We start from the raw sequence: 5624 nt of genomic DNA, 5'->3' as shown, positions 1-5624 counted from the left end.
ATCTATTGAGGCTTTAACTTTGAAAAGTATCTGTAGGCTTTATTTTGAAAGGATAATAATAATGTTACGTGAATGATGTGTTCATATTTCGCCACACAGTCACTTTAATTCATTGTTGGGTGCCTAGTTATAATCAAGCATAGGTGATATGAAAGGGGCCCCACAGGAAACTCTGCCAGGGCCTTATTTATTCTTGGGCCACCTCTGGAGTTTACTTCCCCACATCTGTTGCCATGGGGACAGACATGGGGACAAGCTTTGTGATCCTGAGGTTCCTCTTTGACCCAGTGAAGCGGTTCTGGATTCAGGCCTCTGTTGTCCCTCGGCCCCCCAGCTTAGTTTTACTTCTCCTCCTCACTCTGTGTTGGTGAGCGCACCTGAACACACACCTGATCTTCACACTCACATGTTTGATGCTCAGTCTCTGAGCTGAACCGTGCACGCGCAGAACCTCAGCCCACCTGTCCAAAACAGCCGACCCCGCCCACCTCCAACCTGACCAGCTGGACATGTGACCTCTGACTGAAGGTCACCCGCAGGATGCGAAGGCACACGCGCAGAGGAAGAGGAGGAGGATGATGCTCGAGGCCGGTCATCAGATGCAGCAAACACGGCGGAGCTGCGCGCGTGCACGCTGCGTCGGGCTGCAGCCTCCTCCATCCTCCTCAGGCACTGCACACAGACACGCACGTCCCCATCAGCGACACCGCGCAAACACAGGCGCGCCAGCACGCGCCCCGGGCCCTGCACACGCGCTCGGCCGGCGCATGACGCGCACGCGCCTGCTTAATCAGCCTCTTACCGCAGAAACGAGCAGATTGTCTTCAGGAGCCGATTTGCTGCTGCAGACGTGATCTCGCGAAGAGCCGCGTCACGTCTCGCGAGAGAACGGGTCAAAAGGGCCCGATGATCACGTGAACTGATTGTGTCACCAGTAATAAATAACTATAGAGGCGAGAGGTTGTGGCAAAATAGCAAAGATTTATATCTAACTTCAGTGATGAGTTTAAACCTTTAACAACCTGATCAATGGCACAATTATTATTATTATTATTATTATTATTATTATTATTATTATTATTATTATTATTATTATTATTATTATTATTATGGTTGTGCATGAATCAGTTCACCAGGTCTGGGGGTCATTGTGTTCCAGTTTTTATCTGAAAGTCTTAAAAGGTCAAATTATTTTGTATTTAGCTTTCATTCAAATAAAATTTAAAAAAATACATCAAACAAATAAAAAACGGGATCCCTAATTAATTAAATATACCAAATACACAAATAACTAGGTGTGGAAATCATTAAATAAAACAGTTAATTATATGTTAAAATTAGACATTTATTTCAATATTTAAATATTTCAACTTTCCTGTCTACCAAAAAATTACTCAAACTGTCGCTATGGCTCATCATACAGTTCCTAACACCCTATTGGTCAACCTGCACAGAAACTCAAGTGCAGACCAATCACCTTGTCTATATTTGGTGTGAATTTAATCTCAATGGACCCATTAGAAATAATTTACAGAGAAAAACATTAATGTGTTCAATACTTATTTTGCTCACTGCATCTATATAAAAATTGTATGAATGATTTTTCTACCCTGTTGTCACATAAATATATTTATTTATACACATCTGTCAGGCTGGGACAATAATTATAGATAAAAAGCAGAGTGATTAAAATAATTATAAATAAAATAATATTTAAATAAAATAATTATTTCACCATCTAGATTTCAAACATAATTTCTCTGCATTCAGTTTTAATTCCAGCAGCTTGCGGACTATCAGCTGATTGTATTCCCTCATGGAAATAAAAGCCCACCCAGAACATGAATCACTGCTAACACACTCCACCAGTTAGGTCTTCATGGCAGAGAGCTCAGACAGAGATGGCAGCCGGCTTGAATGTTGCAGAAACCGACCTTAAATATAATTGACCTAAGATAAGCTACAGACACAAAACCCCAATGCTTTTGTGGTAATTTCTGGTGATTTTAACCATGCTTCACTCTCTGCTACGCTTCCAACATTTCAACAGTTTATCAGCTGCTCTACCAGAAAAAACAAAACATTGGATTTGTTTTATGCAAATGTCAAGGACTCATACATCTCTACAGCAAGACCTCCTCTAGGCAAATCAGATCACAATCTTGTTTTTCTCTGCTCGAAATATAAACCCCTTGTTCAGAGACAACCTGTAATAAAGAGAACTGTGAGAAAATGGTCACAGGAAGCTGAAGAAGCTCTGCAAGGTTGCTTTGAGGCTACAGACTGGGACGCACTGTGCCAGCCACATGGAGAGGACATCAATGCCATAACTGAGTGTGTAACCGACTATATAAACTTCTGTGTGGATAACATCATCCCCACCAGAACCGTGAGATGCTTCCCCAATAACAAACCTTGGATCACCAGTGACCTGAAGGACCTGCTTAACAAGAAAAAAAGAACCTTCAGAGAGGGAGACAGAGAATTATTGAGGATTATACAAAAGCAACTTCAAGTCAAGATAAGAGACAGCAAGGAGGTGTACAAGAAGAAGCTGGAGAGCAGCTCCAGCAAAACAATATCAGAGATCTGTGGACAGGGATGAAGAAGATCACGGGCTTCAAGCAGAAGGAAGATCAGACCGATGGAGGTCTGGACAGAACCAATGAACTGAACACATTCTTCAATAGGTTCAGTTCAGAAACAAGCTCAGCATCCTCCTCTCCTGCTCACAGCCAAACAGACATCTCACCCTACTTTGACCCACAGGACCCACAGCTGTCCAGTAACACCTCACATTTTTTATCTTCCACCTCAGCCCTAGACCCTTCTGCTTCTACATGTTTGCCTTCAACCAAATCAGAAGATGCTGATGCTTCCTTTGCTTCCCCCTTCCACCTGTGTGTCTCAAGAAGTCAGGTGAAGAGACAACTGGAGAGACTGAATCAGAATAAGGCTGCAGGTCCAGATCATGTCAGCCCTAGAGTCCTGAAGGTCTGTGCAGAGCAGCTCTGTGGGATTCTGCAGCACCTCTTCAACCTTAGCCTGGCCCAGAAGAAGGTTCCGGTGTTGTGGAAGACCTCCTGTCTTGTTCCGGTACCAAAGAAAACTCACCCATCAGTCCTCAATGACTATAGACCTGTTGCCCTGACATCTCACATCATGAAGGTCCTAGAGAGACTCCTGTTGGCCCACCTGAGTAAGCAAACAGTAAACCATCAGGACCCCCTTCAGTTTGCTTATTGCTGTGGAGTTGGAGTTGAAGATGCCATCAAACACCTGCTTCAACAAACCCACTGTCATCTGGACAAAGCCAGCAGCACTGTGAGGATCATGTTCTCTGATTTCTCCAGAACATTTAATACAATCCAACCTGATTTACTTTGTCAGAAACTCCAGAAGACTCAGGTGGAGGCCTCAACAATCTCCTGGATCAAAGACTACCTGACAAACAGACCACAGTTTGTGAGACTGAAGGGTTGTGAGTCTAACCAGGTAGTCAGCAGCACAGGAGCACCACAGGGGACGGTACTCTCACCATTCCTTTTCACTCTGTACACCTCAGACTTCCAGTACAAGACAGACTCCTGTCATCTGCAGAAATACTCGGATGATTCTGCAGTCGTGGGGTGGATCAGAGATGGAGAAGAAGATGAGTATAGGAAGGTGGTGGACCACTTTGTGGCATGGTGTGGAAACAATCATCTAATCTTGAACGTGACTAAAACAAAGGAGATGATTGTAGATTTTAAGAGAAACAGGAATAAGTCAAAAACTATTTCCATCATGGGAGAAGAAGTGGAGGTGGTGGAGGAGTATAAATACCTCGGTGTTCACCTGGACAACAGACTAGAGTGGAGATGCAACTGTGAAGCCATCTACAAGAAGGGACAGAGCAGACTGTACTTCTTGAGGAAGCTTAGGTCCTTTGGTGTTTGCAGCAAGATGCTGCATATCTTCTATAAGTCTGTTGTGGAGAGTCTGATCTCTTCTACCATCATCTGCTACGGGAAGCAGCATCAGAACCAGGGACTTAAAAAAGCTCAACAAGCTGATAAAGAAGGCTGGTTCTGTTCTGGGGACTCCTCTAGAACCTCTGGAGATCATTGTGGAAAGAAGGATTCTTCATAAAATGAAGAACATTATGGAGAACCCTGAGCATCCTCTTCATGAGACTGTCCTACAACAACAGAGTGTCTTCAGTCAGAGGCTTCTTCAGATCTGCTGTAAGACGGAGCTCTACAGGAGATCCTTCCTGCCCACAGCCATCAGCATCTACAACGGCTCTTTGAGGAAACCTTCATAATATGAGCTACAACAACATTTAATTTCCCTTTGGGATTAATAAAGTATTTTTGAATTGAATTGAATTGAATCAGACCAAGAGAAGCAAAATGCTCTGGCCTGGTGGAAATGAAACAGAAGCTTCAGGCCCTAACATCATATGTTGATGATATGATGCATCAACAAGCATCATATCAGGATAATTACAGGAAGTACTTATTACCTGGTTAACACCATCCCTACTACACAGCATGGAGGTGGCAGCATTATTCTTTAAGCAGGAACTGGGCGATGAGTCTGCATAGAGGGTAAGATGACATCAGCCAAATATAGATTCTGCTTCAGAGCTAAAAGTTGCTGTTCGCTGATACTGTCGTTCCAGTCTGACTGAATCTTAGAGGATCTCCAGAGAAGAATGAGAAAAAACAGGTGAGCCAAGCCTGGAGAGACACATCCAAGACCTGCAGCAGTGACTGCTGCTACATGTGCAAATGCTGTGAATACTTATGCTTAGCCCCAAATTATTCATACCCTGGTAAATTTAGGGTTGAGAAAACCTTTTACTTTTAGCCTAATGTTTCTGTGAAATTAACGTCTTGGAGCAGCCCAGCCAGATTCCAGACTTGAACCTGTGGAGGGAGCTTTAGATTAAGCTGATGGTAAGAAGGTCTTCCAACCTCAAAGACTTGGAGCCCATCAATGGTTGTTATGGGTAGTAATGGGTGTGGGGAGAAAGGATCTCCTGTAGATGTCTGTGTTGCAGCAGGTCTAACAAAGCCTCTGACTGAAGACATTGTAATGTTGATATCATGTTCTTCATTCCATGAAGCATTCTTCTTCACGCAATTGGTGCAGGCTCGAGAACAGTCCACAGAACAGAGGCAGTCATCTTTATCAGCTTGTTCAGCTAAATGAAGTTTCCTGGTGTGATGCTGTGACCCCATCAGATGGTGCTTAGCTGAGATTACCGTCTCCATGACAGCATTACTGAAGATCTGAGAAATCTAGGAGCAAAGCATCAATATTTCATAGTTTAGATTATTCCAAAAGTAGCATACAGGTTACAAACTGATCTAAACCAGACAAGAAAATAGTGATCTGGTTAATTTTTCAAAATAAAGCTCACATAAATGAATGTTTTGCTTTTGCGTGGATCAGTTTTTACAAAGGCAGGTTCCAGAATCCTTCTGGGCATTGAACACCAGAACTGATCCATGTGCCGACTAAAACAGACAAGCCGGGTGTGGGGCTAAGCATCGCGTCCATGTATGTGAGATATGCATGTTATCTCACAAATGTCCAGTAAAGTGGTGTGGTTGGTGTGGACAGAGCAGATCATT

The 5624-nt window shown here is 43.4% G+C and overlaps 1 protein-coding gene across 3 annotated transcripts in view; it reads right to left on the bottom strand.

The window, feature by feature from the left end:
- zbtb25 (zinc finger and BTB domain containing 25) overlaps window positions 1-3565 on the bottom strand; it is a 12508-nt gene extending 8943 nt beyond the window's left edge. Inside the window, exon 1 of one of the 3 annotated variants that reach the window (XM_047387356.1) lies at window positions 3539-3565. The gene's annotated coding sequence lies outside the window, so the exon portion shown is untranslated. Of the gene's footprint in view, window positions 1-406; window positions 766-802; window positions 866-3538 lie in introns of those variants that run through there. The other 2 variants (XM_047387355.1, XM_047387354.1) reach the window with 2 other exon arrangements.
- Window positions 3566-5624: the final 2059 nt, after the last annotated feature.

The sequence above is a fragment of the Girardinichthys multiradiatus genome, chromosome 15 (assembly GCF_021462225.1).
Source record: "Girardinichthys multiradiatus isolate DD_20200921_A chromosome 15, DD_fGirMul_XY1, whole genome shotgun sequence".
NCBI lineage: Eukaryota > Metazoa > Chordata > Actinopteri > Cyprinodontiformes > Goodeidae > Girardinichthys > Girardinichthys multiradiatus.
Note: the sequence above shows the minus strand (reverse complement) of the source record. Positions and strands in the feature narration are given on the sequence as shown.